This window comes from Quercus suber, unplaced genomic scaffold, assembly GCF_002906115.3.
Source record: "Quercus suber isolate HL8 unplaced genomic scaffold, Cork oak 2.0 scaffold_205, whole genome shotgun sequence".
NCBI classification, from domain to species: domain Eukaryota; kingdom Viridiplantae; phylum Streptophyta; class Magnoliopsida; order Fagales; family Fagaceae; genus Quercus; species Quercus suber.
Window position 1 is genome coordinate 445,860 of NW_027069663.1, and position 26,317 is coordinate 472,176.

Consider the following 26,317-nt stretch of genomic DNA (forward strand, 5'->3'; position numbering starts at 1 on the left):
GTGAGGAAAAATGGAAAGTACACATGCATGGGCAAATAGAAAGCCGAGAATCATAAAGAGAAGTAAAACAGTTACCGCTATGGTGTGCCACTGCAAACGCCTTCCCAGAGACTCGTCCGTCGATTCCGTGAAAGCATGCAGGTCCTCGGGCAAGAGGATGCCGCACGCCAGACTGCGCCACGCGGCCACCATAACCTTTGTCCCATACTCGGGCACTGGCTGTAGATGGAAGAGGCTCGCCGCCGAGTTGGAAGGAGGGCCGCCATGCCGCCGGAGCACAGGAAGTAGACGCCAGATCGATCCCGGTTTGCACCACCGGTTCCCGGATGACAATACCGGCCGAAGGTCGCGGGGGCACGTTGCCCGAGCCCGTCTGAGTTTGGTCGGTTGTGCGCGGCCTTTTTCGAACTCGGTTGACGGGACAGCGGGGGGCGAAGTATCCTGGCGGGGGTTGGTTGTTGCTGCACGGCAGGCCAGGCACTCGGGACGAAGCGGTCGATCGTCATCTTCCTCCTAGCCACCATGGTATAGCCTTGGCCGGATCCTGTTTCAGAAGAATCAGTTGGATCTGCGGCTGCACCTCCGCCTCCCGAACAGGAGCCTCGGGCTCTACGGTTCTCTCGGGCTGAGCAGGAGCTTGTTGGATTTGCTCGTGGGCGCGTCTCTTACGCTCGGCAGATACACGTTCGGCTGACTCGTCACGGATGGGCTGCCGTTCGTCCGAACAAATGTACCGGGGGCCAAGATCACGTGCCTCGCCTACGGTTAGTCTTGGTGGGAAGAAGTTCGCGTGCCGGACGTCGATATATGAGAGGAGAGGGCTGTCAACTAGTAAAGCTTGGCTGAATGGCTGCCAAGTTGAGTAGACGGGATTGACACGGAGAATAAGGTGAGACGCTCGGAGTTGTCCGTCCGAGTGAACGAAGATTTCTGACCTGAGCACGAAATTCAGGTCCCGAACGTGCACCACTCTAAGGTCCGGCTTGAATCTTTGCTCTCTGCACAGAGGAAACAAGGGTTAGTGACAACATAACCAGACCAAAACCAAAAGAGACAAAAGTGAATAAAAGTTCGTCACCAACCAACGTCGCGCGGCGAAAGTGCACAGGGGATCTCCTCGGCAAACCAATTGCCGCTCACTCGAACGAAATCTTTGGCCGAATTTCGGTTTGAGTCTGGTAGGCATGAAATAAGCCGTACCCTTACATCCGTAGTCTTTAGATAATAGTCCGACTGAATATTACCGCACAGACTATACATCTGATTGATATCATAGTGATTTAGTTGCAGCCCGTACAACTGTTTTAACCTACTCACACAACTCACTACCCGGTAAAAGTTGGGAGGGAGTTGGTCGGGACAAAGACCGTAAAATCTAAGGGTACTAAGAATAAGAGGGTCAACCAGGAACCTAAGCCCACCCTCTAAAATGGCCATCAAGGGAAAGAACACCGTGTTTACACCACGGCGCCTCTGGATGTCAATATCACCCATATTGCAATAGGCAATGTCTACGTCGTTAGGAACGTTATAGGCCTCCCTAAATCTAGCCAAAGCATGCTCGGTGGAAAGGAGGTGAGAATAACTCATTTTTCAAAGCGAGTGTTTTTCAAAGAAAATTGAGAAAAGAAATGCTACGATTACCAAAGAATCGACTGAACTGGCTAAACAGAAAAATGAGAAGAAGGAGAGGAACTTACTGAGGGCTCTAAGGAGGAAGTGTGTTCTGGGCCAGGGGAAGAACCACGAAGGAGGGATGCTCGGCAGAGTGAAATATTGTAAAATGAGGAATGCAAAAGTGAGAACCAGAGACTAGAGGGACTATTTATAAGCATGGAGAGTGAAATGAGAAGCATTAAATAATCCACTGGCGGGAAAACACGCGGACCGTCGCCTCAACTGCCACACGCGTAACGCCTCGGTTCACGAACCGTCGGACAGTAATGACGGACAGGTCGTCAGTCAACTCCAATCGCGTCTTTTGAGACGCATTAATGCCCCCATCAACAACCGAGCACCGACCCTTCAACTTCCCAGACGGGTTTCTACCCCCTGCGACCCTTGATTCACCCCCGAGAATGGGAGCGAATCAAGGGGGCTATTGTACGGCCCCCGGGTCGTACCCTATATTGGGCCTTGGACCCTGGCCTGGGTATATGGCCCATGAGGCCAATCCCCTTATACCTGGCAGCCCACCCCGGGCCACGCATACTGCAAGCCCGAGCCTTGCCTCTTCATCGTTTCTCGGCACCACCTTCCCAGGCAGTGACAGATATTTGACTCTCGGGAAGCCCCGCGCTGTACCTACCCGGCCGTACCTCGGAGAGCCACCGCTGCCGAGAACTATCGTAGAGGTGGGAACCAAGTTCCAACGCCACCCTCACAGTTTCCCACTCCTACCTGACCACCCACTTACGATCGATAATAGTGGACCGCCGGTTGCATTCGTTGACAAGTAATTATGACCTCTCCACTAAACTATGGACTATAAATACAGGAAGTTTTGAGAAGAGAGGGGTTAGAGAATGGACGGTAAGAAGAGTGTATGCAGAGAGTGAGCAGAGAGAGAAGGTGACCCAGACCCACGAGGAAAGAACAGAGAGGACGTTAAGTCTTAGCGAGAAGAACGACCCAGAGTAGGAAATCCAAGCTCACCATACAAATAAGTTGTGAGCCCAAGTGAGGCCCAGCCCAACGGGCTTTGGTATTGGGCGCGCACAGAAGCTATGTAATGTTGTTTTTGAAAATTATTGTGACAATAGGCTGCTATTATAATAACATAATTATCAATGCGAGAAGTTGCAATAAAATTAAAGGTAATAGGTCTATGCAACAAAAAATTTCATTGCAATAAACTCCAAATGTTACAAAAAAAAAATATATTGTAATAATAAATATTACTTCATAACTCTTGTAATATATTACAAAATTATTGTAAAAAAGTAATCTAGTTCAAGTTTTGCATGGATATGGTGGTTGTGTTACCCTATTGCTTCATGTTTTCTCATTGCAATAGATTGAGAAATTATTATTATCGGGTTATTGCAACAATATTTTCATTGCAATAGACTATAACTTTAAGATATTTGTTGCAATAGATTGTAAAAATAATTGGCATTGGATTATTACAATGATATCTTTATTTTAAACTATCACAACAAATTTTTCTAATGTAATAAGGTATTTCAACCTCCATTGCAATGAAAATATATAAGTTATTGCAAAGAATTATTATTAATACAATAATTTATTAGTTTTTAAGTTAGCATTGCAATTATTCTCCCAAAAAAAAAAAAAAGTTAGCATTGCAATGACTTCAAATATTTGGATGCAATTTGGCTAGTAGTAATATTGATTTTTGTTATATTAGCACTTGATATAATAAATATATATAAATTTATGAGTAAAAGCTTCAAATTACTATCATGTGCCGATTAAAGTTCTTAACAACATGCTTTATTTATTCGCATGCTAATATTACTAATACATTTGTTTAGCTTACTAATCCTCCATCGTATGAGAGTAGAAGGCAACCATGTGTCTCCATGGAGAAATTGAGAGACTGTGTAATCCTAGGCTAGAGAGAATCTAGAACATGAGCACCTGGCCACTTCACTTGCTTCTATGTGTTGCACCTAGCCCACAGTTTTTGTACTCTCCATAAAATATAATGGATTCAAAGGTTTGATTCCACCTTAGCTACCCTTCTAACATGATAATTTTGCTCATGTATTATTGCATAAAAGTTGTTGTTGAGAAGGCCTTTTGTGGTTGACCAAAGTATGTGGGAGTTGGATTTGATGAGGTAAGTAGGTTTGCATCTCCATATATATTACACAAATGAAATGGAAGCCTATATTTCCACTTGGAGTTTCACAACTTTGAGTAGTTATCGTATTAGATTATCCTTATTGAACTTGCCTTGGTAGATAATCACATCTTTGAAACGCATCAAGGGCATCTTGAATATAAACTTGATCATGCTACAGAGATAGAAGACTAAAAGGTCAAAGTTGGATGTGCCACAACTTGGCCTTCCTTTGGTTGTGCTGCATTCTCAAATTTAATGTTCACCGAGATAAACTATTGGCCTTTAACATCTGCACATTACAAAAGGAAATATTATAAATCATTATATAGTTAAGTTATTTTAATTTGTTTAGAGCTCAATTGAATTAAAAAGAAAAAATAGGTGTTGGTAGTCCTTAATTTCCAATTGTAGCTGATTTATATGTCCCCCACCGGACGTGGTTTCTATTAACTGAAATGATTGTCTAACCAATATCATCGCCTACCATCATGATTTTTCATTTTGCCCAAACCTTATTGCAATAGATTGGCTTCTATCAGTTGAGATGATTGGGCTTCAAAGCTCTTATTGTAATGGATTGCAAAACATTTGGCAAAAATAATTCGAGTCAAGTTATTACATCAATATGTTGGTTGTAAATGCCATCTACATTTTTGTACTGCTTGAATGGACTACATTATTAACTAAATTTCATATTTGGTTCAGTTGTGTGGGTTTCCATCACCTTAGCTGGTAAAATTTGTTGTTATAGGGGTTTGGAATCGGATCCTACCTAAACAAAAAGAGAGGAAAAAAATCATTAATACCTTGTTATCTCGGTAATTTATTCAATTGATAAAATTTCTTTTCATTAAATGAAAGATTTATGATAAAATATTATGTAATCTCTTTTCATAATGATGATTTAATAACATGAATAGAGGAAAATCTCAGTATGCTTGAGTTTGTTTTGGCTCAGGATGTATTGAATTTATATTCTATTCTTATATTAAAAAAAAAAAAAAAAGATTTATAATGAAATCCTATATATGTTCCTTCTCAAACAAAAAAAAAAAAAAAATCCTATATATATTAAAAAAAATCATTAGTACCTTGACCCAATGATAAGAAGGGAGCCTTATAAATTCAAATCCAATAGAATTTATTTATATATATATATATAAAAAAAAAAATGATTTCAGTTTTCAAAACTTGGTGCGCCCATGTTGACAGGCATAATAGTCTTTAAGGTTGTTTGACAATGCAGCCATTTCAATATATTATTGAACTTGTGACACACAAAACAAATCTGGATACAAGATAAACCGTATATTCGCCAATTGATTAAGGCACTTGGAAAGTTGACACCATCCATACTTGTTTCTGCTTTCCACGAGTGGGTGAGTACTGAGTACGCGAAACCAAAATTAAAATAAACTGGCTGAGTGTGTATAGCTCATGATTGACACACATTTCTCAATAATCAAATGCATGAAAACGATTTATTGGGCAATCCACCAGAGCTGCAGGTTGCCACTAACTTTTCTTAAATTAGGTATTGTCATTTTTATAATCGCCCTTTGGGTGAAGCACATTTCTTCCATCTGAATCACTGTAGTGTATGGTCTTGGTCTTGCCTAAAAAAAATTATTAAAAGAAACAGAGAGAAAGAGATATTTTTCTTAACCTTACTTCTTAGTCTATCCAATATCATGGTGCTCCAAATTGATAAGTTATTGAACCTATATATTTTTTGTAAGGTTGCAGATCCAAGACGGCCTTAATTGTGGATTGGAAAAAAAATGTTTTATAAATATTAATTCAATAGGAAATCCCAATTACTTTAAAAAAACTTCTTGCATGTTGCATCCATGTCTACCTTTTAGTATATATATAATTATAAAAATAATATTCTTTGAAATCTCTCTGCTCAATATTTTTTTTAAAAAGGTAATTTCAACTTATGACATTCGCTCATGATAATTGCTATTTATTATCTGATCAAGACACCAATTAGTTTTTGGTATAGGCGAAGATTAAATCCCAGATCTCTTATTTAACCATCAGAGACTTAATTAATCTCTTGATATCGTTCACTCAATAATTGACAACCTTATTAATTTGAATATAATAAAATTTCATGTTTTTCTTTATTCAGGACATTCTTTCATAACAATGTAATGAATAGCGAGAATAGCTTATAAGCATCTATTGTGTAATATGAACAGCAAAATTCCCTTTCTTGCTCCTTGATCTCCCGAGAAAAGCCTGCTCTATGGACCATTACATTAGTGTTCAATTATAAAGAAACTATTCAGCACAACACTACCCCCAAAAAAAAAAAAAATAATAATAATAATAGAGTAAAAAAAAAGTGTGCTATACATTACTGATTATTCATATTTTTCTTGTCCTTATTTTGTTTTGTTTTATTGTGTGTTTGTTTTGTTTTCAAAATTTGGTTGAGACGTACGATGAATTATATTTAAATCTCAGTTTGAAAATTCTTTTATTTGTCCATAAAAAAAAATGTTAATCAAATGATAATTTAATAGCTAGTAAATTTGATTCTTAAGACAGGTGGCTTGCGATTTGTTTGGTGTACCTTAACTTCATTAGCCTTACCTTTAACCAATGGATCTCTGAATGGAAAGTTTTTGTCTTCTTATTTGTACTACTATTTAAAAGGCTTTCTCTGTTTGGAATCCTTTTTTTTTTTTTTTTTTAAATATTTATACACCCTTATGTTTAAGTAGAGACAAAACTAAAGGACAATCAGGTAGAAATACAATTCTAACTCTCAGTAAAATATTGCTTAAAAAATAGTATCACTCTCTCGTTAATTTTTAAATTATTTTATCAACTTAATAATTAGATTCTCAAAATAAAAATTATATATATAAAATAAAAACATAGGTTTTGTTTTTTTTTGCTACAAAATAAACGTGTAATATTTGTTCATTTTTTGAAACTAGCCTCATAACACTCTTGGTTGTATTAGTAGTTCTAAATGCATAATATTAATGAGAAAATATGTAAACCTCAAATTGGAATGAATGAAAAATTAAAACACTATAAAGTAAAATAAAATAAAATAAAACCTTGTCGCACGTGCGAAATGCATGTAATGTGGCTAGTTTTTCCTAATGCAATCACTTATTTTTCTTCTTCTCAAACTTTTCTTTAAGGGTTTGTTTGGAATTCGTTTATTTTACTGAAACTGAAAACTTTTTGCTGAAAGTATTGTAGACAAAGATAAAAGTTAGTTGAAATAGTATCATAAGACCCATGAATAGTATCAAAAAGTACGGTGAGACCCATGAATAGTAACAAAAATAAACTGAATAGTAAAATAAATTGGCAAAAATAATTTTTGCCAAACATACACTAAATTGTAGAGGACAATTATCCAAAAGACAAAAGTTTCCCTTAAAGAGAGCCATCAGGCATTCAGACTAAACCTACAAAAACTAACATCAAATGTGCAATTGGGGATGACTAAAAGCATTCCTTATTTTTTTTTAAAAAAAATTAATGTTTATTTTAAAGTGCCGAAGGTGATTATTTTCCCATATGTATCCTTTTTTTTCTCCTAATTTTTCGAAGTCATAGCTTTTAATTATATTGTAAGGTTTGTACTTGTGGGTGTGTCTATGCCATTGTCATCGATCAATGAACATTCCATTCGCAACCTTAGAAAGTCCGCCCAATGAAAAGCTGTATTAAATGAACAGTTCTTACTTCAACAATTCTTTTCACATCTCACATAAATTTTTTACTAATAAAAAAAAAAAAACTATGGGGGAATGGAAGAATTTACGCTTGGGGCTAAGGCCCAAATGCCTAAAAGACCCTGTAGAGTGGAATGGGCCGGGGCCATCTACTTAGGAAGCAAAGAGAATCTCTACAATTCGTTCCCTCGAAGTTTACAGTACACCCCATCTCCGAGAGCTTTATAATAAGCACTGATAATCCACCAAGTGTCCCAATATAGTCTCGAGAAATCTCCTAAACAAATAAGGATAATAGAGATCTTTACCTCCGCATTAATGAGGAGTTTTCTACCTAACCTCTGCCGCATTAAATACATATGAGACAACCTAAACAATACAAACACAACCAAAAGTCCTGGTTCAAGATAAGAAAGAGGGGAAACCAATAAAGAATGAAAAAATATCCTAGAAAATTCGGCTAGGAATAGGCCAACTGGGAGGATAAGGGAAGATGACACGCCTATAAAAGGAAGGGGAAGGGGGACTAGCAACTGAAAAGGGGATTGAGAAATGTTGAAAGAGAAATAAGAAAAGAGGGAGAGAAAAGTAGGTAGAAATGTGTGAGTCCTACTTCTTGAAACCCAACACCAAGTGAAAAAGTTGTTTTTCCTTTGGAATGTGTTTATTTCAGTGTTAATGTAATCTTATTTCTACAAATTAGTTGTTTGAACTTCCCATTATAGAGTCTTCACCTTGTTCTTTTACTAAATAAATTGTTTTTGTCAATCACTAGGCTCAGGCCCCCCTTGGGTCCATTTTTTAAAAATTTTTTTATAGTTAAATATATTTTATTTTTGTAATTGGGCCTCCTTTCCAAAAGCTTAAGCCACATTCTCCTCAATAAGTCTAACTAGCCTCAATTAAATAGTAACTATCCAACCCAAAAACTTAACAAATACAATAAAAACATTCGCAATGGTGATTGTATTTTAGCCACAAAAAAAAAAAAAAAAAAACTATTTTAACAACAAAGAACCAAAAGATCATGTGTTATTGGAGAAGTTAAAGATAAATTTTTTGCAACTATAGTAAACTGGTACAAATACCAGTTGACAATAGCAAGTTGTTAAAAATAAAATACAATACTTTATTAAGATTATATCTCTTCCTTCAATTAAAAAACTCAAATTTTCTCGCTTCCTTTATTATTTTAATGAGTTGTTTATATTATTTTAAATGAAGTGATAAAAAAATAGAATATTTGATGTTGGGTGTATTGTAAAGTGAGGTGGTAAAATAGATAAAGGAGTTTTTTAAAGTGCTAAAAGCTAAAATTTTTTGCACCACCACTGTGAATGCACCATCTTTAACCAAAAATAAATTAAAAAAAAAAAATCCCTACTAGCCTAGTATTAAAAAAAAAAAAAAGTTTTGTTTTTGTCTTTGTTGGTGTCGATGGGGAAATCGATGTCTCTATCTAAGATGTTGGGAAGTCAAGTCGAAACTCGACTATGGGCTCTTGAGATGGTACCCAAAGGCTTTCGATGTGATGACAAAGCCTATCCAAATAAGAAATAAAGGCTGCACTTGACAAAACAACAACAAAAGCCCAATGAAAAACACATTACAATACTTAATTAGTACATTAGTGGTCCTGGTTTGATAGTTCGAGTGAAATAAAATCTCCAACGGTAAGGGTAAAATTACACTTAGTCCAGAAAAACAAATTTAAACAATCCAATGGTCAATGATTAAATAAGTTTAGGAATGTGTTAACTCTTGCGGTCCTTGCATGTCTCGGTTAGGGGAGTTCATTATACTTTTAGTCATCATTACATCAATGTGAGGGAAAAGTTCAATTGTTATATATACATTATAAAAAAAAAAAAAAAAAAAACTATTTTAACAACAAAGAACCAAAAGATCATGTGTTATTGGAGAAGTTAAAGATAAATTTTTTGCAACTATAGTAAACTGGTACAAATACCAGTTGACAATAGCAAGTTGTTAAAAATAAAATACAATACTTTATTAAGATTATATCTCTTCCTTCAATTAAAAAACTCAAATTTTCTCGCTTCCTTTATTATTTTAATGAGTTGTTTATATTATTTTAAATGAAGTGATAAAAAAATAGAATATTTGATGTTGGGTGTATTGTAAAGTGAGGTGGTAAAATAGATAAAGGAGTTTTTTAAAGTGCTAAAAGCTAAAATTTTTTGCACCACCACTGTGAATGCACCATCTTTAACCAAAAATAAATTAAAAAAAAAAAATCCCTACTAGCCTAGTATTAAAAAAAAAAAAAAGTTTTGTTTTTGTCTTTGTTGGTGTCGATGGGGAAATCGATGTCTCTATCTAAGATGTTGGGAAGTCAAGTCGAAACTCGACTATGGGCTCTTGAGATGGTACCCAAAGGCTTTCGATGTGATGACAAAGCCTATCCAAATAAGAAATAAAGGCTGCACTTGACAAAACAACAACAAAAGCCCAATGAAAAACACATTACAATACTTAATTAGTACATTAGTGGTCCTGGTTTGATAGTTCGAGTGAAATAAAATCTCCAACGGTAAGGGTAAAATTACACTTAGTCCAGAAAAACAAATTTAAACAATCCAATGGTCAATGATTAAATAAGTTTAGGAATGTGTTAACTCTTGCGGTCCTTGCATGTCTCGGTTAGGGGAGTTCATTATACTTTTAGTCATCATTACATCAATGTGAGGGAAAAGTTCAATTGTTATATATACATTATATCCTTCAACCGTAAAATAAAAAGTGAAAATTAAAGGTTCCATGAGAAGAAGGAAATGATTAATTGGCATGGTGTCAAGGAAGAGAGGGATCCTACTCAGTGCAGCAAGTATTAAACTAAGATTTTGGTGAGTGTGTGTTCATAAGGCATAAATGAGACAATATGGGCTGTTTTGAGTGAGTGGGATGAGATTAACTCTGAGGTTAAGGCTGTTTATGAGTAGTGGGAGACGTTTGTGAGCTTTGATTGTATAAAGGAGAGGGAAGAATGTTCTGAGATTAGATAAGTGTGGGTTGAAGGGGATGAGTAATGAGCTTAAAGAGAGCTAAACTACTAGCAAAATAGCAAATAGACCAGAGGTTTTAGAGGGAGTTATTGTATTTGTGGGTTGAGATGTTTATGCTTTTATAATGGAGTTTAGAGGAGCATTAATTAACAAGAATCCAAAAAACGTAGGTCTGATTCAGGAGTGGAGAACTAGGGTTAATCTTCTTGGGATTTTTTGGTAAGAAGTAGAAGGTTTGCTTTATGGCTGCTTTGCTTCTTTGGGTAATGATGAGATTTTGCATTAAATGCCAAGATTTCTGGGGCTGAGCTTAATCAATGTGATTAGGGCGTGTATTAAGAGTAAATCCTAAGGCTACAACTGAGATTTAGACCCCCAAGAAGTAAGATTCAACACCCCAAGCCAAGTGTCAAGTTTTAAGCCTACCTCAAGGGGTTCCACTAGAGATCCCCTTATGCCCTCCAAACCACATGTTCCCAATTTTTCCGTTTAGGATTCATGGGCTTGGCACGTGAATCATATCTTGAACGTTTTAAACATTTATAGCATCAATTTTCTATTTGAATAATTTGGTTTCAGCTCTCCTTCTGCTGGAGGTGCAGTCTTGAAAAAGATGATGGAGTCCCATCATCCTTTAGACTTCAGTTGATGTTACAAGCCTCAGGTACTGTTCACATCAAGTAGAGAGTGACCAAAAGCTGATGGAACAGCCTCTAGTTCATTCTTAAGGACTTGGTTCTCTTGTTGTACTTCGGTCAAGGATGAACAATGGCTGTTTTGCCTACTTTCAGTCCTCTGCTTCTTGTTGGGATCTCTTAGATTGGGCTTGTTCACCTGGGTTGGTTCCCTTGGGTCGGGTTGTGTGCATCCTACAAAATCAATAACACATGTTGCCATGGGCTTTCCTTACTTATGGACTTTTATTAGTAAATATTCTTTGGGTTTTTATAAATACTTGCAATGGGTCTTTTGTGCAATTAATTGTAATGTTTGAAACAATATGACAAGTTTTTCAAAGTACCCTTGAAAATAACCTTTACTATGATGGATTCCATATCATAAATAATGTTCATGGCTTCTAATAGTAGCACCATAATTTAAATGATAAGCTTGTGGGATCGAGTATTTTCCATGAGCGTTGAAGGTATATATTATGGATGTTATGACCATGTGTTTCATGGGTTATAATGTGAGAACATATTATTCAAGATAACTCTGAATGAGTTTTTTTATAAGACGATTGTCATTGCAATATTTAGGCAACGATTATGTCATGATATATATATATATATATATCTATATTTTTTTTTTCTTGCCAAGCGTTTAATAATCTTGGGTTTCTTTGATAAAATAGTGTCATTGAAAATTAGGTTTTGATGTTGCTAATGGAGACTTGGACTTTTGATATTTCTAATGGGAACTGGGCTTTGGATATTGTCAATGAGAATTGGCTTTGATGTTGCTAATGAGAATTGGGCTTTGATATTGTCAATGTGAATTGGGCTTTGGATAAATAAATCGCCATGGGTTCAAACCATGGGCTTTGATCATGGATTTGAATTCCATTGATAAAATTGTTTTGCCCCGGATTTGAATCATGAGCTCTTCAAATATTGCCAAGCATAAGTATTCTTGAGCTTTAAATAGAATAAGATGTGTGTATTGGATTCATAGGGCCGATTTTGGGCTTAGCTAAATAATGATAATAAAATTTGATAGAATAGGAGTTTTTTGGGCTTTTTGTGATAGTTTATATCATGATCTAATTTGGATAATGAGATATGAAATATTTGTGATTAGCATAATAATAGAGTCAAAAAATGTTTGGGAAAACCCAAAAACTTATAGTGGTATAAATAGGAGGTACTCAAATAAAGTTAGGTGTAAAAAAAGTATCTTAACAGTTGGTAAATGATTGCATCTTAATGTATTTAGAAACAACGATTTTGAGTATTTATAAATTTTTAATATCTTATTTAGAGTTTTTTTTTCTTTATACTCTGGCTCTTGCTAACTTAAAATCTTGGATCTGTCCCGATCAATCACCTTAGTATTTGTCAAGGCAATTCCATTTCAAGTTCCTTTTTGGGTTGTTTTTGATGCCTACAAAAACCTTTATTTTTCCTTTACAAGTTTATTAGGAAAAATTAGATTTTTTTTTTCTAATGCATTTTGGGTGAATCGTTCTTTTTAAAATTCTTATGTCTAATTGTCTACTAGCATAACTTTGATTCCAGTGCTTGTTTATAGCTGCAATTTGCATGGGATGCATCCTCCAGGTGATTGGCGAGATGCTCCTTGAAAGATTTTACTGCTGAAGTAAATCGTACTACGTATTATTATACTAAACTAGTATTATATCCATGCGATGCATGGCTTAATAAAAGAATTATATATAAATTTTTTTTAAAATAAATTTTTTGTTATCTATATATCTATATATATAATAATAGGTGAAGCAGAGAGAATGCGAAATTGAATTTCAAATTAGAACTCTAATTGTGTGCCACGTATACTTCCTAATTAGAGTTCTAATTTTGTGCCATGTGTCTAGAATCTGAAATTAAAGTTGAATTTTGCATCATGTGGCTAAATGTATGTAGGCTCATTCTCATTAAAACCACTTCTTTGTATCAGGTCAAGTGAGTTACTATGCTAATTAAGTTTTTTCTTGATTTTGTAGTCAAACGTGAAAACCAAAGAGATCAATATCGGTAATAAGAACTTGGTTTGGGTACATTGCATAATTTCCAAAAAGATAGCAAAGCCAGAGTTTGCATCTTTGTTATAAATTGCTTACAAAGTTTGCATCTTTACATTTGCACTGAGTTTTGGATTAAAGTGCTTTCTTCTTAGTTTTGACACTGAGTTTTGTTTACTATTCACTTACAAAGTTTGCATCTTTACATTTGTTATAAATTGCTAATATGTGATTAGAAGCACATTATGCCTAAAATTCACTATCCTTATATTTGGCTTTTTGTTCAGATTTGACACTTATAACAATGAAGAAGGCACTGCTATGGACCGATGGATGATACTTTTTGCAGGCTGCAAAGGAACTTAATGATCAATGGAATCTCGTGCGAATTGGAGAGGACCCGGCTGTAGATGTCTGGATGGCAGATGTGAGTCACTATGTTTTTAAAATTTTCAATAAAGGTAAAGGTTATGAACAATGTAAATTTTTCACAAAGAGATTTATTATTCTATATTTACGCAAGTTTGGTCGCCTTCTTGGAGTGGATCACTCCACCCTGTCTTTCTACTGGAATTTTTTATTCAAATTGTTACAATTTAATTTGAAATTTTATTTGAATTTTCCTATTGTTGTTACTATCATATATTATCATTCCAATTGTTCAATTAGAATCTGAAATTGGAGTCCAATTTTACTATACACGTGTACAATCTAATTATTTTTAATTTTACTGTCATGTGTAGAAGCCAATGAGATGAAATTAATAACACATTAAACACTCATGCTTTGGGAATCGGTAGTACCAATCTAAATCCATTAGACCTACTTCGTGATAATATAACTATGAAGGATGTATAAAAACACGCACAAACCCACCTCTCTATAAAAAGAGATTGGAGAGAATTTCTTTTATCAGCCATGGAATTTCAGAGGTTTTTTCTTCACACAAATGCTCATCATATTACAAAATAACCCATCGTAAAAATACAAAATGAGTACAACTCTGAGGGTTTTTTTTTTTTTTTTTTAGTTTTAAATTTTTTAAGCGTGAATGGATCTTTTGGATAAACATTGTCACCAAGGTTCATCTTTCTGTGTAAAATATATATACTACTAAGTTTTGTTAATGAAATTTTCTGGTTAATAATATGAATTTAGACTTAACTGAGCCTTTTAAACATGAATAAACTCATAATTAATAATATATCCATTCCCATGTGGTAGCACGAGACTACATACTAGTTATAATTAAATTTAATAACAAATAAAATAGTAAAAATATTTTAAAGATTATGGCAAGTTTTAAATTTCTAAAAGTTTTTAGTTGTAAATGGGCCGGGCTTTACACGGTTTTGATCATAAACTTATAACAAGAATAATTTTATTAAGAAACAATAATTAATGATTGAAGAGAAATGCTATACCCAGTCGGACTAAGACATAACTTTTACTTATTCAAATAACTATTAAAGTGAAGGAGGGTGAGGAACAACAAATAATAATTATAACATATCGACATAATAACAATTATATTTATTTATAATGAAGCGCTTGCATCTCAAAGTTTCAAATTAATATCAACACTAAACGTGCTAAGACGTTTATGTTAATTAATGTAAATAAGCATAAAATTAATGGCAACATCTAACACCCTACTATTACATGAATTATGATTAAAATTGACCTAATATTTTTACTTTAACCCCAAGCAATCATCCCGAATTTACAAATTAAAACTACCTAAATTTATAATAAAAAAAAAAATTGAAAGCAAAATTTACAATAATACACACATAAATAAAATTAAAAAAAAAAAATCTAGAATTAGAGTTAAAGTAAAGATACTGTGTGTTTCTTTTTTTTTTTTTTTTTTTTTTTTTCTTTCTTTTTTTTGTAAAACAGCACACAGGTCCAAGTAAAGAAGCAAGGATCCTGGGCTTGATGCTTTAAGGATCCAAGTAAAGAAGTAAAGATGCTTTAAGGATCCAAGTGGTGCATGAAGCACGGATCCTACACACATACATACTAACATACAGAAAACATATACGCATTGAACAGCAAGGAACAGTAAAGAATGAAATAATGAAGAAGAAAAGTAAAGTAAAACATAAGAGATCCTTAAGATAATATGAGATGTTTCATTATTTTCTTAAGCTTTAATACATCATGCTCACTAGGATGTGTTACAAGGTCTAAATAAATTCAAAAATCGCAGATCTAGATAGCTCTTTAGGCTTCAAAGACTTATAAAGTTTGAATCACTTTGAATCTAAGTGTATTCTCTAGTTGCTGTTTCAGGATCCCGGACTGTATTTTCCCTCTCTTCTCATTTTTTGAATTCTAAAGAAGTTTTCTAAAGGATCTTTTCCCTCTAATTCACTATTGCTAAATGCCCTTCACTATTGGCTGCCCCTTCTTTTATAGTGTTATCTCAGGATTTCTGGGGTACTATTGATTCCTTCTATTTGCTTTCCTGGGTACCAAAACCAATGTTGTGTCAGCAACATTGGTGACTAGTCCTTTCCTCATTCTTCACCATTTCCCTCTTTTGAGGTTCCTTCTTCAAAAGCCCCTAACTGACTTTCTCATTTTGAGGGTCCTAGAGGGCTAACCTTTGATCTTTCTTTTTCCAAGGCTTCTAGATTCCACCTTTTCAGACCCACATTTTGGCTGCTTTTCCTTTTGTCATTTTTCCCAAATGGGTTGATTCGTCAGCAACATTGGTGGCTAGTCCCTTCCTCATTCTTCACCATTTCCCTCTTTTGAGGTTCCTTCTTCAAAAGCCCCTAACTGACTTTCTCGTTCTGAGGGTCCTAGACGACTGACCTTTGATCTTTCTTTTTCCAAGGCTTCTAGATTCCACCTTTTCAAACCCACCTTTTGGCTATTTTTCCTTTTGTCATTTTGCCCAATGTGTTGATTCCTCTCTATTAGGTTGAAATATCCCCAGCCACCTTCCTTCATGGTCCATCTTCTTAGGTTCCTCGAGGTACTATACCTTTAATCATGAGTTGTTGGTTCCCAAGTCTTCTGATCATTTTCTGCATCATTGGGTGGTTGATGGGACATATTTTACCTCATTCTTCATGTTTTTGGGCATACCCCTTTGAACTATCTCAATCCCAACCTAGCCTTGCTGCACATCCCGAGGATCCCAAGCTCTTAGGAATCCCCAAGTATCTTGGTTCAATTTTCTTCCTTGGCTCTTCAGTGATTTTCTTACTTTTGAGGGCTGGGCTAGACTTATTCTTTTCTTTGTTTCATGAGGTCCAAAGCTTGCCCATTCATAGGCTTGGGTCCCTTCCTACAGGCTCTTAATGGATTTGGGCCTTCCCTTTTTTATTGAAAGCTCGAATGTTTTCTAGATTTCAATCCTTTATATTGTTTTGGGCTTTGATACAACATCGTGATATTTTGGACCTCAACATTTAGCCCCCCGAGCCCTTGGGTTGCCTGCAACCCACACATGAGTAGATGAGATTCTTGGTCTTGATAAGGATTTTTTCATTTACTGTCTCAGTCAGCTTTGGGATCCCCTTTCTTTGCTTCTTAGGATCCTACTTTTCCACATTATCCTCTGGCACCATAATTTTTCACGTATCCCACTTCTTTTGTAACTCCCCCTCTTTCCACGAAATGTGGCAGTTAAGTGTCTGAGTAAATTTCCCCTCCACTTTTTACGTTTCCCATAACTCCCATTAATAACTGATAATAACTTCTCTTATAAAAATTGAATGTTGGCAACTGGTGCGTTTTCCAATACATCGTCTTCTTCAACTTTTCTCTGCGCCATTATTGTAGTCTCTTCAAGCCATCTTTTCACTCCTAGAGATATTTTTTTAAAACTTACCTTCCTCCTGCCTGTTTTTTCCTTTGTCCCTTCTTCTCTATCCTTCACTCCCTTAATTCTCTTTTTTGCTGCACCTTTATTCTATGGCTTCTTCCTCTTCACGAAAAAGGAGGAGTGTTCTCCCACTCCTTCTGACGGCGAGGGCTCTTCAGCAGGGTCAGCACAGGGTGAGGTGCAGGAGGTTGTAGATCACCCAGCCTTCACTTTACGAGACCCCTGGTACCCCCTAGCTTGTTCTTTTCTCAGGTGTCCCATGACAAAGCTCCTCCTTCCCTTACACCTGGGTATTTTCCAATTAGTCGGGGTTTGCCAGTTCAGCCCAGATTCCAAACCTAAGGGGAGATTTTGGATCTTCAGATCAGACGGGGATCCCATTAGGTAGTTCCCATCTTCTTCAACTTTGTCCCAGGGAAGATTACTGGTTGGTCCAGTTGGGTGGACAAGGAGCTTTCTAATGGTGAGTTTGTTAGTTACTTGGAGTGCACCAGGATTCTGAAATCAATAGCAATTTCTAGGAATCTTAAAGGTTTTAGGGACGCCAAGGGCCTTAGACACTTGGTGCGCTGTTAATGTCCTTTTCTCCACACATTCTTCATTTCTGTTGGTGAACTCATCATCACTTTAGAGGATGTAGTTAATAATTTCCTCCTTCCAGTGTTTGGTGACAAGAATCCTTTTGATATTAGCCTTCTAGTGAGGATCTCAAGATTGAAGACAAGCTTCTCATTCACTTTAGTGGGCATGTTGCTTCTTCTAGGGGGAAACTAGACAGAATGGGCAAGTGGGTAATGACCCTTTCTCAAGAAAAGGACAAGGCAATTAGGCAAGCCGGATTCCTGACACTACGGCTTAGTAAGTTTTTGTTCAGCGAGTTCCTTGGGTATGGGATTAAGTCTATTTTCTTTTCTCTTGCAATTAGATTAGCTCGAGGTGCCCAGTATCCTTTTGCCCCCATGTTTTTTGGCCATGTTTATTCTAAGTTGGATTTGCTTCATGGAGATGAGGTTGAAGGTAACTCCTGCTATACCATTACTTCGTCCTTCCATTGTGCTATTCTTCAGGTGTTCATGTGGGATCGTTCTTCTGTTACTTTGGCGAAATGCAGGAACTTGAAGTATGTAAAAAATAAGTTCCAGGAATCCCCAGACGTGATCAAGGGTCTATGTGGTCATTCTATTGATAGTCACCCTATCATCTTTTGCTGGTTTAATTTGAAGGGTGGCAGCCTTAATCTGGTGGAGTTGTTTGATTAGGTGAGGCACTTGAGTTGGCGTTCTCCCCGAGAGTTTAGCCTCGAGTTCGCATGTGATTCTATGTTGGCTTCTTTCCTTAACTCCCCAGGACATACCTTTGACCTTCGTTAGGGAGATGAAGGCAACTTGGCATACTTGGCCTATACCAACCCCTCATGGCTTTCAGTACCTTCATAAAGTGGTCCAAGGTATACTCACTACTTAGCACACTGGGTACTCAGGCAATTTGGTTTTGATCAGGATATTCCACCAGTGTTTAAAGTGGTAGTGCCTTCTTTCCCATCCCTGGATCCATTTCTAAGGCTTCAGGCCTTTTCTTATTGGTCGCAAAGGAGCCCCTAGTTCGTGGTGCCAAACTTTCTATGGAGAGTCTTTGCTTCTAATGGCTTTGCTGGCTATTGGAGAAGGGTTTAGAAGTCCTTCTTGGACTTTGTTGGCTCTAGCAAGATTGGGAGGGTTTCTGATCCTGGTTTCTTCTCTACTCCCTTTTACAACAAGCATTTAGCCCTCCCCACTACTGGCATTGTGTCTGCTATAACAAGTAGTAAAATAGGATTTGCAGAGTGGCATGCCTTTAGGGGTGGCTGGGTGTGCTACGCCAATGACTTTCCTGATGCTTGGTCAGGGTGCAACCTTATCGTGGGCTCTTCCTTTGGTGTGCCCATCAAGAGAGGACTAGTAGAGGCAATTAATGCTACAACCTCTGTGGGCAAAGGCAAGGAAAAGTAGATCAAGCAGGAGACTGTCAAAAAGTCTGAGGTTAAATGTAGTGTTAAGCGTACAGAGGTTGGCCATAAGACTAAGAAGAGGAAAACTGCTAAGTCTTACAAGTAACTTGTTATTTCCGAGGAGCTTGAGGGAGTGGACCCTTCTACAGTTGGAAAGGAGGTCAGCCATCCTTTCATCCTAAAGATCAGAGTGAAGACTAGGGTAGAGTCTTCTGTCCTTCAAGTCCCTTTGGTTCCTTTAAAGGAACCTCTTAAAGGAACCTCTTCAGTAGCTGTTACTTCCTCAGCCCATGGTTCTTCGGGGTCCCTTGACATCATACCCCATTCTCCCTTAGGGCCCTCTGGGTGTACCTGTAGTAAGTAAAAGATTGTTGAAGAATTTGTAGAGAGAGATAAGGGCAAGGCCTCATTCCTTTTTTTTTTTTGACGTTCCCTTACTCACCTCTGGTTTGTTATCCTATTGTGTCTCCCTTCTTTTTTTCTTTATTGATGAATGTTCTTTCTTTTATTTTGTAGTCTACGCACGTCAGACCCTAAGGGAGCAAAGAGTTAGTCCTCTATTGATGATGTGGTATGACCCTTATTCACTTATTCCCTTTTACTTTATGCTTTCCCTTTTTCTTTGGAATTGTGTATATATTTTTTCTGCTCTACAAATTGTTTCTTCCTACTTTTCTTTCTTTCGCAAGTAGAGGTGCCTCCCTTTGTAACTAGTGGCGCCTTGGTGAAAATAGTGGTGGTAGCTTAACTCGCAGCTGCCTCAAGCGTGGAGAAGGAGCCCTCTAGTGGTGGCATGGCTAAGGAATCCAAGCAGGTAGTCAAGGATGCCAAACCCATTTCATCTTCTACCTCCTTGGCTATTCAAGATCTTGAAGCCTCTCAACCTCCTGTTCCCTAGGATCCCAAACCTGTACAAACTCCCAGCCCAACTAAAACTGTAACAATTGAGCCCACAATTGAACTTTCGTTGGGTAAGAAGTCTCTAGGGGGTGCATTTTCATCTACACGAGTAGGTAAACCTTATATCATCCTTTATTAGCTTCTATTTTCTTGTCTCCCTTATCCTTTCTTCTAAAAGCTTTTGTTTTCTTTTCTCCTTTTCTTTTTTAGGCCAAGCCAGTGCCTAATCTCCCTTGAAGTTGCCCATTCCTTGGAGTCAAAGGCTTTTGAAGGTGTGTACTACTCGTTATTGTTGCCCTTTTTATTTCATATCTTCCCTTTCTCTCTTCCCATCCTTCTTCCTTGTCTCTTTTTTTAATGGGGAAACCCTTGGCGTCCCTACCCTCTTTTAGTAATTTTGCCAAGATTTTTTCACCCTTCTTTCAATGTGCATTATGTTCTTTCACAGAGTCTTCTAAGAGGTCATAGGGACAGGAAGACGAACCTCCCATGATGACTAAAGTGGCTGCCCAGGCTCAAAAGGAAGCTCTGCCATAGGGGGCTCGTACTTGTTCTTTACCTTTCCTTTTCTCTCCTCTCTTTGTCTCTTTTTGTTTTTTGTTTTTTTTACCATGACTTTATTTGTTCTTGCAGGTGTTGTCCCAAGTACCAAGGAACTTGAGCCTGCGATTGTTGAAGAAGCTAAGGGACCTGCTTCTAGTGTCCAGACTACTGAATCTTAGATAGGGACCCCCCAGACCATCCAAAGGCTTGAAAGTCCTCCAATTCCTGAAGGCAGAGACACAACAATGGAGGAAGCCCCAGAGATGGCTGTCTCGGATCCTAGCTCAAGGCTTCTTACTTTCTTGGCCCATTTTGATTATTTGGAGTTCAACAGTCTTCCTGCGAGCCACTTTCACCATTTTGGGCTTCCCTTTAGTAGCTTCCTGCGATTCTCTATGCCTACTGAGGATTGTTAGAAGCTCATGGGGACTTCACTAGTGGGTTCAGGGGAGGTGTGTTTCTGGGCAACATCTTGATGGAGCTCCTCTATGCCTTGTTGATTTCTCTAAGGGACTTATCTCTTGACTCCTTATCTTAGAAGAGGCTTTTAGAGTGGAGGGGAGTGGGGCAGGATCTTATAGAGGCCAAGTTCAATTTGTCCTTTTTGCTAGAGTACCTGCGGTCTTTAGCCCACACACTATTCCAGAAGAAGGCTTCTAAGGATCTTGACACTGAAACTGTTGTTGCTGAGGAAGCTCTGGCTCATGCTCACAAGGCATTACAAGATTTGAAAGTCAAGAAGCAATTGGTTCTTTCTTCCTCAATTGTTCATGCAATTCCCTCAGAAGGCTTTCTGTTGGCTGGCATTATGTCTTAGGTTTTTTCTTTTTTTTTTTGTTTTTTCCTATCTTTTGGCAATTCAAGGTATATAATTTTATTTCATTTTTCCTTTTTATAAAAATTTAAGGTGTATAAGTTTTATCTCTCTCTTTTTTGGACTACTTTTGACTGCCTTTGTGTGATACATGGATCTGTGCTTTATGTATTATTATTTTTTTCTTCATCATTTCCTTCTATTTCTTTTCTGTTTCTTTTTTTTTTTTTTTTTATTGAGTCCTGGGCCATGGCTCCTAAAAATTCTTGTCGTAAGTCATAGACCAGTTACCCTAGTGATTGTGTCCCTGCGCAGGTACTAAGCTAGGTACATTGGATGTTGTTTCCCTTTTTTTTTTTTCTTTTTTTCTTTTTTTTCCAAGTCCTAGGTCATGAACCAGGCAGACCTATTTTGGGGCAAGTACTGGGTTGGGTACCTCGGGGTACTTATTCCTGCCCAAAGTCCCAGACCATGTATTTGGACTGATCGTGGTGTGAGTCCTGAGTCATGTGCTAAGATTTCATCTCTCATTCTTTTTTTTCTTTTTTCTTTTTTTAGCGCTGGCCCAGGTAACCAACCCAGATTTGGCCAAATTTGGGTTGTGTCATGTAATATTATCTAAATACAGTTGTACATCTTACTTAAGGCTCCTTTTTAAAAAGATTCCATTGCAATACGTCATAACCACTAGAAAGAACATAGGCTGATGACAAAAGATAGTAAGGGTCTCTATATAAAATGACCTTGTATCATAGATTCCAAAAGGAAACAGCTAAATAAGGTTCTTGGCAAAGAAAAATAACATGGCAGAAAAAAGAAAAAAGAAAAAAAAAAGATAAAGAGTGACGGGACACTTAGCAGATTAGAGAGTGACAAAAAGGATTCTCGATGTATTGGAGCCTTTCTCTTTTCACGCATAGTACTATTTCAGTCATTTTTTTTATGGAACTCGCTAAGGCAGTCCCATCTTTCTTCACGAGGTAATAATATCCACTATTGTGGGCTTCCCTGATGATGTAGGGTCTTTCCCATTTTGGGGTAAATTTGGAGGGTCTTGAGACATTCTTCCTTACATGCTCCCCTGCTCTTAACACCAGTTGCCCTTCTATGAAGACTCTTGGGTGTATTGTTTACCCATATGCGTTAGCCATTCTCTGCTGATACCTCTGGCTCTTCCTTCTTGCCATTTCTTGCTCTTTTTCTAACCCCTCCAGATCTGCCAATTTCCCCTCATTATTTATGCTATCTGTGTCCTCTTGGATTCCTTCAAGTACTACTCTTGGTGTGGGGATGACTAACTCTACTGCACTGATGGCTTCTGTCCTATAAATAAGAAAAAATTGTGAAAATCCTGTGGCTGTTTTCAGGGAGCTTCTGTATGCCCAGAGTACATCCGTTAGATGGGCATTCTATTTCCCCCTATACTCATGCTTCATATTCTAGAGGATTTTTAGTATCACCATGTTGGTGGCTTCCCTGGCCATTTCCTTGCGGGTAATGTAGCGTGGACCTCCCGTGCTTGAGGTGATATGCCTCGGTTGGGTTTTTCATGTCCCTATTTATAAACGGGGTACCATTGTTGCTGATCAGTCTCCTAGGTATCCCAAACCGTGTAATGATGAATTCTTGAATGAAGTTTGCAACAGTTGCTTTAGTGGCCTTCTTCAAAGGGATGGCTTCTACCCATTTTGTAAAATACTCAGTGGCTACCAAGATCCATATATGGCCATTGGAGGGAGGGTTTATGGGTCCTACAAGATCAAGCTCCTAAGTGTGGAAAGGCTATGGTGTAGCCATATCTTGCAACACATTTGGATGAGTATGAATTGCGTCTTCGAGTACTTGGCATGCATGACACGTTTTAACTAGCTCATCAGAGTCTCTTTTCATTGTGGGCCAGTAGTACCCCAGCTGCAATAACTGCCTATGGAGCCTTTTCTTCCCTAGGTGGCTTCCATAGTCACCGGAGTTGACTTCTCTTACTGCTTCTCTAGCTTCCGTAAGTTCCAGACATCTTAAGGGGTCCCAACTATACCCTTTTTTGAACAGGATCCTATTCTACAGGAAGTACCTAACAGCGAGTTTCCTAAGCTGATGGGCCAGCGTATATCAGTTGGCAGGATCCCTTGAGCCAAGTATTCCATGAATGGGGTCCTCCAATCCTCTATTACGAATACAACATAACTTTCTTCTACGTCCACCGAAAGTCGACACTTTTGACTTTCTTCTTGTATAGTTGCAACATCTCTATTCATATTTGGCTAGTAGTACCCCATGCGGTGCATTCTTCTGTATAGACTAATCTTTTTTGCAATCCCACATGCATGGCTGTGTAATTCTTCTAACCTTATCTTCCCTTATTTTTCCTTGATACATCTAGACAGAATCCCCCTGGGTAGCCTCATGTATAGTTCTCCCTCTATCAAGGTGTAATCTTTCAATTCTTTGATACTTCCTCCGTGCTCCAACTTTCCTATCTTCCCTATTATCTCATCTCTCCAATCTTTCTGCTCTGATTCTTCAGGGAACATCCTCTTGAGGATCCCTATGATGGAATTTACTCCCATGTTGAGTGCTACGGCTAGTCTAGCTAGGTACGTCTCATATTCAGTAGCATTATTTAAGCAGGGGAACTCAAGCTTGAAGGATAATGGCACGGTATCCCTATCTTCGCAACTTAGCACAATTCCTAGACTATTTGAAGTTGCTATTGCTGACCCATCAAACCTCATGGTCCACTTCTTTCCTAGGAGCTTTGCTACTGCTACTTCTCTTGGGATCTCATCACTTAGTGAACACTCTTCTTCCCTTGGGAATTGGGCTAGTAGATTCGCTATGGCTTGGCTTTTGACAGCCTTGGGGGTCCTCAAACCAATGTCATATTAAGAGAGCAAGACCAACCACTGTGCTATTCTTCTTGTCAGGAGAGGCTGATGGAGAAGTGCCTTAATGGGATTTGGTTACCATGAGGATCTAATGGGCTGAAAAGTACCATTTTAACCTTTGGGATGCGTAGATAACTACAAGACACGCTTTTTCTATCTTAGGGTACCTGGTCTCTGTATCTTTTAGTATCTTGCTCACATAATAAATGGGTTGCTCATTCTCTTCATCATCTTCCTGCGCTAGTAGGGTACCTATAGCCTAGGAATTTGATGCTAAATATAGCAACAGAGGTTGCCCACATACTAGTACTTGCATTGTAGGCAGGTGATTCATGATTTGTTGGATCCTCTGAAAGGCTTCCTGCTGCTCAGTTCCCCAAGTGAACTTAGCTCCCTTTTTCAATAGTTTGGATAATTCACTTGTTACTGAAGCTAATCTTGGCACAAACCTCCTGATGTAGGAGACCCTCCTCAAGAAACTTTTAAGCTCTTTAACCGTCATAGGCTTTTTCATTGTTGTGATGGCTGTGGCTTTAGCTGGATCTACACTTATGCCTTTGTAATGTATTAGGAGCCCAAGGAATTTCCTAGCAGAGACTCCAAAGGCGCACTTTGTGGGGTTTATGCACAATTTGTACATCCTGCACCTCTCAAAAACTCGTTCAAGTACTTGGAAGTGTCTTGCCTTGGTTTTTGACTTTACCATGATATCATCTACATAGTCCTCTATTTCCTTATGCATCATATCATGGAAGATGGCTATCATGGTTCTCTGGTACGTGGCCCCTACATTTTTAAGGCCAAAGGACATTACAGTGTAAAAAAAGTTTCCAATCGGGGTCCTGAACGCTGTCTTTTCTGCATCTTTGGTAGCCATCTGAATTTGGTTATACCCTCTATATCCATCCATAAACGAAAACATAGAGTTTCCCGCAGTTGAATCTACAAGAAGATCAATATTGGGCAGGGGGAACTCATCCTTTGGACATGCCTTGTTTAGATTACGAAAATCCACAAAACATCAGATTTGGCCATTCTTTTTCTTCACATGTACTATTTTAGAGAGCCATTTGGGATGCTGGATTGGCTTGATGAACCCAGCTGCCATTAATTTCCTAACTTCCTGAGTTATTTGAGCCTCTACTTTGGTGTGGAAGACTTTGGCTAGTTGAACTATTGGTTTGACTCTCGGGTCCATAATAAGAGAATGGACTACCAGCCCTGGATCCAGGCCAGACATCTTATTGTATATCCATACGAATACATCCATGTACCTCTTGAGTAATGCTACTAACAATTCTTTTTCTTGTGTTATTACTGATTGCTGATAAAAACAGGCTTTAGGGATCCCAAACCAGCCCCCAAGTTTACTTCTTTCAATTCCTCTTTGGGCTGGATTTGTGCTTCCTTGTCTGGGTCCTCCAGGATCTCTTTTTGAGTCATTATATAATCTAGTGGTCTGGGACCTTCCTGCACAACGCATTCGGGTCTCGTGCACCTTCATAAACAATATATTAACCTTCTTCTAGATTCTCGTACTACGCACTCCCAAGATCCTGAGGTGCTAGTCTCCTTTTGCCTTTTTCTATCTAGGAGGTTCCTTAGATCATGGGTACCCCCTCCTCCTTCTTCTTCTAAGACTAGTGCACCAGGTGTCCCTGGTATGGGATTCTCGTCATCAGGCCCCAACTCATCATAAAATATCGTTTCTAAAAATTTCACTTCTCCTTGGCTAAGTGGGTTTGGGTTGGTAGGGATTCTTATGGGCCTCCCATTCAATCTCCCTTTGACAAATCGATGGTATGTAGAGGGAATGAGGCGATGCTTATGAAGCCAGAGGCGCCCCAACAGAACATGGTAGGAAATTTCTGAGTTGATCATATGGAATTTGGTCAGGGCTACTATTGGGCCTACTCTCAAAGCTAGCTGCACATATCCTTCAGTTGATTTCATCGCCCTTCCAAATCCTGTTATCTCCACAGGAGCCCCCAGGATCCTTCTGCCAATTATGCCCATAGTTTCTAGGGTATTTAGGGCGATGAGGTTGAGTGATGCCCTTGCGTCCACCAATGTTCTCCTGATCTGGACACTATTTA